The sequence below is a fragment of the Argiope bruennichi genome, chromosome 3 (assembly GCF_947563725.1).
Source record: "Argiope bruennichi chromosome 3, qqArgBrue1.1, whole genome shotgun sequence".
Classification (NCBI taxonomy): Eukaryota; Metazoa; Arthropoda; class Arachnida; order Araneae; family Araneidae; genus Argiope; species Argiope bruennichi.
The window spans coordinates 68,494,503-68,510,137 of NC_079153.1; the positions used below are offsets into that span (position 1 = coordinate 68,494,503).

Here is a 15,635-nt window from a genome sequence, read left to right on the forward strand (position 1 = left end):
ATTAAATAATAACCAAGATTTACCATTTAAAAAAGATGGAAAACACAATATTCCCTAACTTTGACCGAAGCATGTGTTTTAACGTGGAAGTACTCAACACACTTCTACGTTGAAGAACGCTTTATTGTTTTTAGAATCCTTTATGGAAATTATTTAACAGGAGATAAATGGAAATGTATTGTGAACTTTCATGGAGCATGTTCTTACCTTAATGCCAGCAATAAAAATAGACCTATTTGATATGAAAAAGGAAGGGGAAAACTCTGCAAATTTGGTTCTGTCAATGCAAAGAAGGTTTCAATAACGAATTTACGACTGTCAAATGATTTTCCTTGCTTGAAGAATTAAAAAAAAGAGAAAAAAGGGGGGATGAAAGTTAGCTAAATCTATTGTCAAAAAAAGGTTTCATGTCCGATATTCACAGAAAAATTTCATTTCTTTATCCCAATGATTTTCAAAGTGGAAAATTTCATCAAGACAAAATTAAATGCCACGCTTTGAAAAATATCAATGCATTCTTTGATAAAAAATGGAAACTGATACAGGTTCTGCATGCATAGTTTTTCAACAAATTCTTGAGAATCCTCTAACATTTTACTTATGGGCTGTTGGGACTTCTACCAGCAGAAAAGACGTTTTCTAAACGAAGACCCACCACGATTGATGGGTCTAGAAAATAGTAAAAGAGGAACTGAAATCAACACCACTAGAGATTTTACGAAAAGGCCTTTTCTTATGGAAATCACGATACAGCTTTTTAGTTCCGAATAGAGCTGGTGATCTGGCCTAGGGGTAGTGCATCTTCCCCGTGATCTAGGCATCCCGGGTTGGAGTCCTGGTTCAGGCATGGTTGTTCTATCTGTGAGATGTGTGAAAGAGTCCCCAATAAAAAGGGGTTGTGCAAGCGAATGCGTATGTCATCTTCATATGACCTTGAAGAAAGATTTCTGCCCTCGTGTGTTCAGGGGCTTTGCCATTAGAGGCTACTGCACAAACTCGGCTTAAATTGCTGACAATTCGTCAGCGGGCTTGTTAAGTGCCATGAATATCAACAACAACAGTTCAGAATAAGGGTTAACAAAATGAAAAATAAAAAATAAAAAAAAAACGTTCTTTGCATTTTAATCTAGGTTTAAACGATTCTAAAATGCATAAACGCTTTCTATATAAAACGTAAGGAACAAGGCAGGTGAAACTTAAACCTATGTTAAGAATTAAATCCACATAAGATTACAACAAAACCCTTTTAGGAATTCAACTCCAATACATTTGTGTTTTTGTACGTATATTAATGTGAATGCTCATAAATGCTATAAATGATTTTTAGTAATGAAGTAATTACATTTTTAGTGACAATATTTTTTTTATTAATTATAATTTTTATGACATTTATTAAGTCATTACATTTTTAGTGTCTAAGGTTTAAATCTTTATCAAATTCACAGCTTAATATGTAAAAGGATTAAACGCCTGTGAGCCTGTACTTCACCATGATTGTAATCGCGATACCTGAAAGCAATCACTTACTTAAATGTCATTTAGTTCGTGGTGCTGTGTCTAATTCATAGTATTTCGTAATTGCAGTTTTGTATCAAATTGTGGTTTTTAATCGGTTGAAACAAAAAAATTCAACATATTTTTTTTACGATGCTATGAAACACTCAAAACTCAGGATTTTTAAAACGGAACTGAACATTCATGTCGTTTACAGTCTTGTCTAACGTTCGTAAATTTGGGTGGAATGAAGGAGGCGGGGAGGGTAACACCTTTATATTAGTCAGTTTCGGAAAGACCACACCCACTGATTTTTACATTATTTTACTTTTAAATGATTTCGTTGTAGGTAAACTGAATTTTATTATGAAATATTTTATTTTCTTATAACTGTTTTGAATAATAAATTTCGTTTACAGTTCTTTTAACACGCTATATAAATATTATTCAGTTATTCTTTAAAAATATGCTATTCTCTTTTTGAAAAAATAAATAAATTCTTTGAAATTCTTAAATTTTTCGAAATTTTCTTCTTCTTAAATACTTAATTAATTTTCAAGTCTGAATAAATAATTAAATAGACTTTAGAGAATAGATAAAGTTGAAAAAATAGACTTTCTATTTTTTACCGATTATTTTAGCATTTGCATCATATAAGTGATAGTACAAAATACTCTTTTGATATAACCTTCATTATTCAGAACAGTCTGTTCATACTGAAATGCTAAGTAGTTTAATTTTGATAATAAACAACCTAATTAAATTTTAGAATTAATAAATTTATCTTTATGAATATATTAATACTCTAATTAACTGAAGTATAGAAATTCATATATTTATATTGAATTTGTGAGTATAATTAAATTAGTGCAATTACAAAGATTATTGATTAAATTTTTTTATAAATAACGTAGATTATGAGAAGTTAAGAATTTTTACATATTTCTAGATTTTATTTTTTGTATGTATTTTTCATTGAGACTTTCTTTACATTACTTCTTTCTTCTTTGTATGCTTTTGTATGTATTTAAATTACTACTTTAAGGTAAGTGACTGCGCTGAAAAGTCATTCATTTATTTATTTTTTTGCGAATTTTTTTTAAATATTATTAATGTTTTAACAGTTCTATATGAAACTTTTTAATGATCTTTTATAGCTCTAAATACTGTTTTCTATAGAATTTTCTTCAGAAAAAATCTCATAAATTAAAATCTATTGTATATTTTTTTGTTCAAATTTGGTAAAATAATTTCTCAATATATTCTGCCATTCCAGAATATGAGAATAAAAAATCTCTTCATTTAAAATGCAGATTATTCATTTGCCGAACCGCAATATTTAAAGTGAAGTTAAAAATACAATTTATTTTTAGTTCAGGAACTTGGTAAGAACTAAAAGATTTTCTCTTTTGTACTTCTTTTTAGCCAAAAAAATGTTTTTTCTTTTCTTTTCTAAAAAAAGGTTTTTCTTTCAACTGGTATATTTTGTCTCCATAAATGTTTTTCAATTATTTTATATGCTAAAATTTATAAATATAACTATTTTAGAGCGTTTTTATAAACCATCCCAAACGTAGTTGCATATCTGTAAATAAAGTTAGCATCTTAGTTTGTTTTTAATAACATGTTCGGTTTTCCTGTTAAGTTTACTGCAAATAACAACAAAAAAAAACCCACCTAATATATAATTTTGGATAATGAATTGTATTAATGAGCTAAGTTTATCAATTTCTCTTTCGAACCATTCAAATGCAAATTATAAGAGATCCTAGAAAATAATGGAGAAATTTTTAGGACGAATATTTCAGCTAATATTTAAAAGGTACCAATGTTTCATGATACGTTTTCTGTTTCTAAAATTTCCAACCTTCATTCATACTCTTACTTTTAAAATTCATATTTAACATTTATCGAATTAGTCTTATAAGTTAACACAAATAAGACTATGATAATGAGAATGGTGTTCAGAGAAGTGTCTGATAGATTACATATACAATGTCAGACTATTTATGGAAAATTTTTAAATGATTTAATTAGTAAAATGTATAGATTTTACATGGAGATAAAATGATGTATTTTAATTGAATTTCGATAGAATAGCTTTAATTCTACTAGAGAATGTGATATATTTTTTTTCTTTTCTTTTTACAACTGATGAAGCAAAGCCCGAAGTTTGAGGTTATGAATGAATCAAGTGGTTGCAATTCTGAAAAATAATTCGGAGATAGCATTTGTTGTCCCACCTCCTGTTTGAAGAAATAAACACATAGCAGGTGAAATCTTAAAGATACTAGAACATAGTCTACGAGCTGTTGCATTGAGTCTGTTTTTCGAAAATTGTTTTTCCTGGCAGAATCATTTATCATGTATGTATGATAGATGACGCTATCATACAATGACCCTTTTATTTGTAATTTAGAAGAAAGTGGATTGGATATAAACGAAAATTGTCTTCCTTGTATAAATTAAATTAAACAAATGTAATCTAAAATGCATAAATTGTCTACATTAAATTGAAACATAAAAAATTTAGATTAAGACTATTAAAATTTTGTCAGTACATCGAAATTTACTTTAGTGTTTCCAGTAGTGCCATTTTAGCTTAGTTAGTTATATGAACGTCCTGCTTGGAATCCACACGACGTATATTTTGGGATTTACCTAGTAATTTTGAGAACGGTCAGATGACGAGGACTACATCTATACATCCCCTTATTTAAACTTGCACACCTCGTCAATGGGAGCACATCTGGCCCATGACGTCAGATGTAATGTGTACCAGTGCCATATAAACAACGGATCTTTAATGGAACTGGATATGTCATGTGGAACCCTCCAGTCCCAAAGTCGTACCCTATCATTAGACTACTACTGCCCATTTGAAGTAGTACATCTCTTTATCTTAGATACGAATAATTTTAATATTTTAAAAATATTTTTAAATCGATATAAGAATTTCATAGTGGACATAATAGATAATAGTCATCACAGTGACACACACAAAAAAAACCGAGACTATGGAAGCCATACCACCCCTCCATACCTTTTTTATTTTGCCAATTATGCAAGAGAATTCAAAACAAATTTCAAGTCGCGTATTTATATGTTATACATGAGTGTAAATTGATACCAGTAAGCAAAAGAATTTAAATAAATAAGTAACCTACCAATGAAATATTTAGAATTCTAAAGAAAAGAATCTGGAATGTGTTTTTAAGTCCCTCTTTTCTCAAACTTCTCCTCCTTTATCCAAAAAAATGCAATCTCAACACCAATAATTCGTCCAATTTCGTCAATTATAATTTCACATGAAATCTCCTGATCCCTAAATTAGTCATTAATAATCGTCTGTTCCTTAAAATTTCCATTTTTGGAAAAAAAAAAAGACGATACTTCATTGCACATTCTTTCTCAGAAAAACCATGACAGTCACCCAGCAACAATAAGTTGTTCTATTTTTTGTATCAAATGAAAGCTCATGACGATTAGCAACATCATAAACGCTCGCTTTCCCACCTTCAGTTTCGAGAAATACCGCAAAATAGAGTATGACAAAGCCCTTGTCTTAATAACTAGAGCGATTCTGTTATTCTGTAAACATAAATAGTTCCCCCATACTTATTATGCAAATATATTTTAAAACTAAAACTTTCTTTTGTTGTGATAAGAAGATATTCATCAAAAATGGTTGCCATGACTAAAATAACATTATTGATATGGCGGGTGAACAGCTGCCCGACAAAACGTGGCTTTTGATTTTATAGTTCAAAGACCGAATAAGTTCGCATTCACAATCTAGTAACTCCATTATTGTTTTATAACTGAGACAAGTTTTTTAAAAAAACAACAAATATTTAAATCTTTAGTTTTGGTGGTCTGATAATTTAGCCTCGCATTTGTGGTTGGTATATCATTGGCTGGAACTCAGGACCAATATGTACGGCGGCCTTTAAATTCCTTGAGGTCAAACATTCTTCCGCAAGTGTGGTGTAAGAATTTGGAATAGAGGCAAAGACAGGGCAGACTTGGCTTAGAACCGCTAGGTTGAGAGGCAATCGTAGACAGGTGAATTAAAAAAACTTATTTTCCAACTTTATAAATAAATAAGTTCGTAAAAGGGCACATTTTTTGTACTATGTAATATAATTATATTAACCCTTTGCCAAGTGTAACTGATAAAATTCCTAACTGTTTCATTATGTTACTCAAGTCATTATAAGAGCATTTGTAAACACCGATGGTACAAATGAGCATGCAGTGCAATTTGGAGTAGCAATAAAAAAATTTAAAAAATTGCAATCAAAAATAAAAATTAAAAATTAATTCTAAAATAAATCATTGCCTTGCCAATTAAGTTAAAAATGTGCTGAAATATAAAATTGCATTGATAAATTTATTTTTTTTAAAAGGCATCTACAATATGCACTACCAAGGAGTCCTAAAACTTTAATTCCGCCACTAAATGGAGAATATTTATTATGATATCACCCTCATTATCTAGCAGAGACTTAAATTATGATATCCCTTCAAAATTATCCCTGTGCAACTTGAAAATGAATAGTAAATTTAAAAAAAAAAACTTTTTTTATGTTCTTTCCCTAAGTTTTAATGATGCAGTAGAACTTCATTTATCCGGGCTTATTGAGATATTAATAATCTCGGATACTCAAAAATTCGGTTAATAGAGACTGAATTTTAAATTATGACTTCTTTCCTTTTGACAAGATTTACCATGGTGACGTTTATTTTAAATTATGTAAGTAAGATTTAAATATTATCATTTATTAATAATATTTTAAGAGACTCCAAAATCAATTAATGTTAAAAAATTCTTTAATATTATTAATTTTCTCTATTTTTCGTGACTCTTTAAAGATGTCCTCTAAACAATAAATTCCCTTGATCAAAACCAAGAAGCTTATCAATACATATACACCGCTGTTTTTTTTTTTTTTTTTTTTTCGTAAAAATTCAAGGAATTCGATTACAGGATTGAATTCTAGCTTTAATTATATTTACAATCCAATTTTGAAGCAACACTAAGATTATTTTGGTAGGAACCAAATAATTTTAATCTATGGTTCAGATGGCAACAACAACCCCTGAGCTGGCATCTCCCTCTGGACAAGTCCGCGCATCAATATTAAAACATTCCGTCCCAGATGATTTTACGTGCACCAGATCCATTTGCACGTTGGTCCTATAGTGAAATTGGGTTTCGCACCATGATTCGTCGATTTAGCAATCGAAACTTTACCACTAGGCCATAAAGGCCAAGACTTCGCCATTGAGGCACTTTAGAGGGGTCGCGAACCTAGTGGGAAGGTCTTGGTTTCGAAACCATTTTTCTTTTTTAATAGCTTCAAGATCCATTCCATCTAAGAACCGTCGTGTAAGCGTCTTGCCAACTCAGGTGTCGTCCTTGTCATCTAACCGCAGTTCAGTATTATGAGGTCTGTCCCAATAAAATGGGATGTTAATATAAAGGATCTGAACTGATGAGGTCCTTTAGAATAAAACTGTACTTTATATTTTTTCCTAAATAACTTTTTGAGCCATAAAAGATAATCTCCCCAACAAAGCCTACATTTTATGCTAATTATCCAAACTATGAAACTTCCCTTATTTTTTTGCAATTTTTTTTAAACTTTATTAAAAAATGAATTCAGATTTTCTGAAACCGGTGTGATTAACTGGAGATTCGGACAACTGACGTTTTACTGTATATAAATTCCCTTTACAGGTTGAAATTTGTAACAAAATTTAATAACTGGTTGCTTTCAACAAACGATTTTCGTTCATAAAAATTCAGCACTACTTATTTTGTCAAATAAAGCCGTAAAACAAACGTTGACCTCTGAAATGTCTCTTCAATATATAAATATATAATAACCTATTTCCTTTATATTCTACCCTAACACTATCAAGAAACGTGATTTCTAAACATTAATAACCAACGTAAAATCTTAATTCCGAAGAAAGATTTCCCTTAAAACAAAATGAACTCGTTCTCAGAGTAACTGAATTTCCGATGAACGAACGGAACGGCACGTAAACTTTATGTTACTTCATGAACCTATAACTCGAAATACTCGAAGGAGGAATAAATAATATATTAGAAATTTATAACATCTCCATGATGAATTTATGAAAATATCGATGTAACATACGTTCACGTATGCTTGGACAAACAACCGATGTGTGTTAATACATTCAGCGGTAGGAAATTTTATATCTTTGGGACTCATACAAAAAATGGGGAAGGGGGGATATTTCTGTGTTCGGAGAAATATATCCAGGTAACCCATTTAAAAAATGCATAAGAAGCAATAAAAAATTCATCAGGGAAACAAGTCTGTTCCGTCCTGATCAAAGTGAAACACAGGAGCCAATGGGAAACGGTGTTCGATATCACGTGATCCCACTGAGCGCTCTCTGAAAAATCCCATCTGTACTCTCAGCGTAGTAAAGCGTGTTGCCGTCTGGCAGTTCAAACGGCTTAGTGATAGCACGCGGAGACGGAGCAGAACTTGGATCCCTTTGACTTTTTTTCTTATTGCATGTTGGCAGCGGTAATGAAGTATTAAAAAATCGTTTGCAAGTAATGACAGTGCAGCTGGTAGACTGACCGTGCGAATTTGTTCAATCCGATCTGACTGAAATTGAGAAGATGAAGGAAAACAGGATTTAAACAAAGGTTTGGAAAATTCCATAACACCTGTTGAGCGGCGACGCGAGTGTCATTATGTGACAAATTTTATATGAACGGAAATCTCACTTTCAAAATAAACCCAGAAAATTTCTGATTCTGTCGAAATATTCAAATAAAAAGTTTCAAAACAATGAATAAAATAAATTAAAAAATATTATACATTTTAGAAATAATATTTTAAAAGATGCTTTCTTGCTATTGACACCTAGCCTCGCTGCTCAAAATATATTTGGCTTAGTAATTTTTTATATTTTTTTAATGAAATGTTCCATGTTTTCTTTGAATAGTGAAATGTTGCCGTATTCTGAAAAAAAACTTGAAAATGCCCGATTTACTTAAACTTTAGCGTATTTTTTAAATTTTGCGATTTAGTGGATTCAAATGGAACATTTTTCATTCAGTGTAACGACATTTAAAACTTCTGTTGTTTCAATAATTTTTTTTTCCAATTTTTACAAAAAAAAAAAAAATTATATTTCTCTAATTTCCCGAAATAGAGAAATTAAATAAAGAGTCTTTTTTGAATTTTGTTAAGGATTTTTTTCCCTCTAGATCTTCTGAAACATTTAAAATTACACATTCTTTTTTTTAAAAAACCTATTGTTTCATTTAATTTTGCACAGTTTAAGTTGATCGATAACGAAGTATTGAAAAATCGTTTGCGAATAGTAAATGTGTTGTAGAATAGGTTGCGCGAATTTTTTGAGCAGATGGAAATGAGAAAATGAGGTAAAGATAGTTTAAACAAATATTTAAAAGAAAACTTTTGCTGCACCTGCTAAGAGGAATTATGAATGCCATCGCATCACAGATTATTTATGAAAAAAAAATATGTGTAGTTATAATAACTTATGTGGTTTTATTTATTAATGTGATTATTATTTTATAAAGAATTTATTAATAACATAATTCTTATAAGTAATTTGTAATACAAATTTGAAATAATATAATTTCATAGTAGGAAATCTGAAAATTGTTGCTTATTTTAAAAATAATATCCATGAGATGTTTAGCTATTTTTGGCTACCATAAATATTCATTAAAATCAAAGCAATTAAATTATTTTTATTTCGAAATAAATTCTTATCATTTCCTTGAATAAAGAGTTACCATTTCATAAAAATACTGAAATTATTTTTCAAAGAAGCTTAGTAAAAAAAAAAATACAGTTTACTTCGATGAAATGCAATTATCATATTTTATTTGCGAAAAAAATCGTATGATTAATATATGATTATGATTATTAAAATGAAGTCCGGGAAAATTTCATGTGGAATCCTACGTTAAAAAAGAAAAATTTTAGAAGATTTTTTTATATAACATTAGAAAAATATTATCTACTTTGAATATATTAGAAGAATATTATCTTGTTTCATCAACTCAAAATATTTATTGAAATCAATTTAAGTACCTTATAAATATCACCAGAATTTCCTTTAATAAAAAGTAGCAGTTCCTGAATATATTGAAGTCATTTTTAAAATACAAACCAGTTTAATAAATGTTAGATAATTTTTTTAAAATTTTATCAGTAGAGCGTAAGAACTTTATTTTTCTTATAAATACAAATTCTTTACAATAAATTTTTTGTGACATTTTTAATAAATTTTAACTAATTATGTAGAAAGGCAAAGAAATTGTTAGATTTTCTGTAGAATTGTTTTAAATTCGTAGGAAATTTTACTCTAGAATTTTCTGAGACAGATAGAGATACTTTCTCTTTAAAACGCTCCCTTAATTTTCCTTATTTTATTATTGCATGCCGCTATCAATAACAAAGCATTATAAAATCCTTAATTATAAATGAATGATTAGAATAAGAACTGAACATTTTGCCTCGGAGTTATGAATCGGATATGGGGACTTCCATAAAGATAAATTGTGTAACACTTGTTAAAAAGTAAAGTTCATATCATTATGTCACAAATAATCAGGGTGAAAAAGAAGATATTGTTTCATAGAAAAGATTCGACTGTAAAAATATTTGCTTTTTATCGATTTTAAAATGAGTTTTTGAATCCAATTAAAGAAAATAAAGCATATCTTGCGTTGAAATGAGGGAAAAATTCTTTTATAAAAAACTTTGAAAAATCATTATTATTTCAATTTGGGGAAAAAACTGGCTTTGCGTACTCAAGTACTTGTTAGTTTATTGAATTTGTCGATCTTTTATGAACTTTTCTATACTTTAGTAAATAGGAAGTTTTGCTACTTTCTTATCAATTATTTTTTTAAAAATTTTAATGCGTTAAATTAATTTTTTTTAAATTGGCATTTTTTCGAAAACAATTTCCAATTTTTTTCTAATTTAATTGATGTTTATTTTTTTTGCTTTAAATTTTTTAATATGGAATTTTTTTATAAAAATTCCCTTAAACATTAAATTATGCGTCTTTCTGACCATTAAATTATTCCTTTATAAATCAGACACTTTGTTCATTAAATTTTGAAAACTGAATTAAGATATCATATGCAATATTTCTTCAATATAATATGTGAAATATAAATATATTTTTTTCAAAATAAAATGTGAAATTATTAAAATTTATTATAAAAATGTTTTTAAATTAAATTTCTACTTTTTCTTAATTTATATATATATCTTCCCATATTTGTCAGATGTGAATACTATATTTGTGGATACATCTTTCAGTTTCGTTTAAGCATTTGTGTGTTTAGCAAAGAAATTTAAGGCATCAAATAACAATTATAAAAATTTTTATGATTCAAGACATATTATTATGACAATTATTAATTTAAAAGGATCAATTATAGAAGTTGAAAGTAGGTTTTAAATTCAATTTTATTGCATTATTTTATAGCAGTCCCGTTATTCCTGAGCAATAATACGTTCTTCGAAAAATTAACAGTCCAAAAGCAAATGGAAATAGCTTCGAAAAATATTCCCTTGGATTATATTTGCATTTTATATTTTATGAATAACGGAAAGCTTGTCATGCATTAAAGGCAAAATGAGAAAAAGAAAGTAGAAAAAAATTTATAATGAATCAGGGTTTATTATTATTGTTATTATTATTATTTTGGTTTTTCTTTTTTTCCTGACTGGATGGGAAAGTATACTATTCTGCTTTCAGATACAAGGAAATGCTAAAAAATTAAATATATTGGAATTTCGTATCAAGCTGAGGTTTAGTTCAGGCTAATAAGAAATCGTGTTATACGGAACATGCAGTAGCAATATTGGACAAGCTGAAATGCCTCCAAATTGAAACCGCGAAATATTGCTTGCGAGATTGAAGCAGTTTCAACATTATTACTTTGTCAGCAGACTATTGGCATTAATTAACTAATTTCTGATAATTAGAAAACTTTCTTTAATTAAAAGATGAATAAAAATAATTTCTTCTTAAATTTTTGAATACGATTATGTATTGTTATTTTCATATATCAATCATCACTTCTTTTTAAACGTTAGTATCATTGTTCATATATAAATAGCACTTAAATGTACGCATTTTCTTTTCTCAACAACAATTAGTGAAAATATTAAATTTATCCTATACGTTATGCAGGATTTATGGAAATTCTATGAAGCTAGTTACAATTTTTTTCTTCGCGTAATACGAATTCACATTATACGTACGGGAGTGTGTTAAATGCAAGATTTCTTAATAACTAGATGTCTTTGTGGCTTTGAATGCAATTATGTTTTTTCTACATTTAAACTTTAAGACAAAAGAAAGAATTTTTATTTACTTTTCGAAATGCAAAAAATTAAATATTCAATTAATTAGTGATTAATCGAAATTTTGTTATTTTTTTCAGCAATTTCGAAGCATAACATTTTACAGTAAATATTTGGAATACAAAATTTTAACTATTCTGTTAAAATTTTATGTTGTGCGAAAATCATTTTTTCGCATTTTTTTTTTCTTTTATTCTATTTTTTTTATAATTTCACACAGATTATTTTAAAATACGGCAGCAATAAGTCTCTTATCAACTCTCCCACTAGATTTTAAAATTATGTTTTATATAAAAAAAATTTCTTGGTTTAAAGTACTTAATTAACGATGCCTGAAAGAACTGATTTACCCTTCATTTTCGCACAGTTACATGTGTCCAAGATCCAAAAGCAGTCAATTAAGTGCTGTAGGATAATAACAAAAGGATTGTGCATATTATAATAGCGTGTATAAAATTAATTTTTATAATGAAAACATTATACATGAAAATATTTTGATTCCGAGCAACGCCATATGTATCAACTGGTTTTCTGTAAACATTCAACGGCTTGGAATTTAATAATAAAAACAATATATTTACGTTTGAAGCAAACCTTCTAGTTCTTCGATGCAGTCACAACTTGTTACCATCTGCCTTTTGTCTAACTTGAACATGGAGGAAGTAGAATATCTGAATTAGTACCAGTTGTGCTGATACTTCAGATGTAACGATGAAATTTGATTTAAGAGTGTGTGAAGAAGTTCCGTAACTTATACTACGAAATGGTTCCTTCTTCTGTGAATCAAATCATTGTCATATGGATTTCAAATATGGACAGAGAAAGTTCCAGTCTCCGGGAGCAAAAGCTTCTGTCCCTGATTGGTATTTAAAAGCTCCAGAGATAAATCAGCAGACTATCCCATCAGAAGCCTCTAAAGAACTGATACAGATTCAAATATTCCACCTATTCCGCGTCGCTGAAAACAAATTATGGATTACATTAATGACAGCATCAAAAAACTATAGACATTACAAATTATCTATATTGTATTATATGCAGTTATTTTATTACCACTATTGAATTTCTAATTTTTGGATTTGGTGCATTAGTAAAAATGTTTAATATCCCACCAATAGATAAGGACTTATTCTTTGCTTTAGAACTATTTTATTAGAAATTGAAAACTGACAAAGATTCAACCTCTTTCCATTAAGCTGAATACACCTTTCACATTTGAAAGAGTTGTTTACGATTAGAACTTTAAAAGAGTGCTGAAATATCTTAAAGCACTGAAAAACTGAGAAGACCTGGATTACATAGAATAAACAATGACTTTATGCATCGGACAACAGCCTTCAATGGATTTTATAAACTGGGGAAATCTGAGCTTATATTAAGAATATCCCTTTTTTATGTCTTTAATTCTCTAGTGAAATCACGCCATTCTTCAATGATTTAAATTTTCTCGATATAATGATTTTCCACCCGTTGTTTTCTATTGTTTTCATTCTTTCATACTCATTTGTTGAATTTTTTTTAGATTGTTGTAACATTTTGAAACTTCATGTGGGATATATGGCAGGTGGACTTTATAATTTTTATTAATGATTGGAGCGAAATTTAAATCAATAATGATATGGTTTACCAGATCTGAATCAGCTGTATTCCCTGAATCAAATCCCATTCTAAGCTTTTGTATCACAGAAACAGCAAGATGTGTAACTTTGATGTGCTTAAATGGACTGGACATCCAAATGGATCCGACGGATCCCTGATGCAAACGATACTTAAACCTGGCACCTTCAATTCCGAAAGAATGAAAAAGCTACCACCAGAAATTAGTAATCGCTAAAATTCTACCATATTTGAAAAAAAAATTGAAAACTCATTTCATTCTGTTTCTAACTCAATTTTTTTCTCACTTGAATGGTTACCATGTCTTTTTGTTATTTTAACTTTCAAAATTATTGAATTTTTCAATTTATTACATCCGTGTTCGAAAAAATATCCATGCTATAATTTGATTTCGCGATTTCTGAAATGATAAAGATTTTTGAAGTATTCAAATTTCACATTTTAATTAAGTTCTTGCTACATATTGATATCAACTGTAAACGATATTTTTGATTGCCATATTTATTTCATTTTCCTTGGAAAATATATCTCAGTATATTCTTTCAAGTATTTGACTTCTTTTCATTTTTAACTGAAAAAAATAAGCAGCTGGTTTTGTTTATAAGCAGTTTTTTTGATAGAAACTTTTTTCATTTATACAAGAAAATTCTAATTCTTGTTATTTATTAATTCGAATACAAAAAGGAAAAAAAATTAAACTACGGCATATTTTCCCGAAAGGTTTTTTTTTATTTTTTGATAAAATTTTAAAATTGTATTATTTCCACCGCGTTATTATTTCTGCCTGAACAATAAAAAAAATTAAAGAAAATACAATTTGGTTATCTGAATAATAATTAAAAATATTTTTAAGTTCTATATTGCCAAATTTTTGAACTCCAGTTTATGTATTTATATTTTTTCCTGGCATTGGAAAAAAGATTCTTATAGTGAATTCGAGCCTTTAGTTAGATATATCAAAGCATGATATTATTTTAGGCTTTATTTCATCTGCCCTAATTACTTACTTTTTATCTTTTTCTTACTTTTTATCTTTTACTATCTACACTTACTTTTTTTTATCTTTTTCTTAAATATATAGCAGAGAAACATGCGTAAAATATCGATTTAATATCATCCTAAAGTGCTAGAGGATAGATTCATGTTCTAACGCCTAAATAAAATGAAAAGTATTGTTGCCAATTAAAAGTTGAATGCATTGCTGTAAATTACAAATGAAAAATTAATTGAAATTTGACAAAAAAATTGTAAAGAAATAAATTCACTATCACTGAAAAATTTATTTTTCGAGTTTTAGAAAGAAATAAAAAGGAGCTTTGTGCAGTAATATACTTCGAAGTTATTAAGGATAAATTTTAAAACTTTTCATAACTTTCAAATAAAAATTTGATTGAATTTTTTTATATTTTTTGTTAGTTAGAGCTTACTATCCAAGAAAAGAAATACATGCCAAACCTGGTAAATATACCATTTGACCTAGCTATCAAATTGGCTTGAATATATTTTGAAAGAAGAGAATGTGCTATTAAGTTTCAATTTTAAAAAAAATTAATTAATTAAAATTTGAGCGAGATTTTGGCACTTTCTCGAAATAACTTCAGAAAATATTATTGCAAAAAAAAGGACTTTTATATCATTATTATATTCTAAGATTTATTTCACAGAGATAAAAATTTGGTTATCATGTAATTATGTCTTTTAACGTGTTAATCTTTAAAGTGCTTTTTAGCATCATTGTCAACAATTCTTTACTTTTTGCCATGAAATTCAAACTGTTTTTATTGTTTGGTCAAATGTCTAATAGCGTGTTTTTCTTCCATTGCTGAGAATCAAGGAAGAAAAAGTTTATTTATACAGAATAAGAAAGTTTTGTAGAGTAATAAAAAATCCATCCATTCCATTAAATAATGATGTACTAATCACTTATGTTTAATTACTAGATAAAGATTCTGATGCAATTGTGTATTTATGTAAACAATGAATAAATCAATTGTAAAACTATTTAAATAATACGGCTATAATGATTTTGACATTCAAAAATATTTCATTGTTGGATTCAGAGGTGACGTGGTTGGTTAATCGGTGCTTCATTTCTAGGTGTTTTGG

The 15,635-nt window shown here is 28.3% G+C and overlaps 1 protein-coding gene across 1 annotated transcript in view; it reads left to right on the top strand.

The window, feature by feature from the left end:
• Positions 1-7,980: 7,980 nt before the first annotated feature.
• LOC129963619 (heparan sulfate glucosamine 3-O-sulfotransferase 1-like) overlaps positions 7,981-15,635 on the top strand; it is a 160,662-nt gene continuing 153,007 nt past the window's right edge. The window contains exon 1 of the mRNA XM_056078093.1: positions 7,981-8,191. The gene's annotated coding sequence lies outside the window, so the exon portion shown is untranslated. The remainder of the gene's footprint in view (positions 8,192-15,635) is intronic.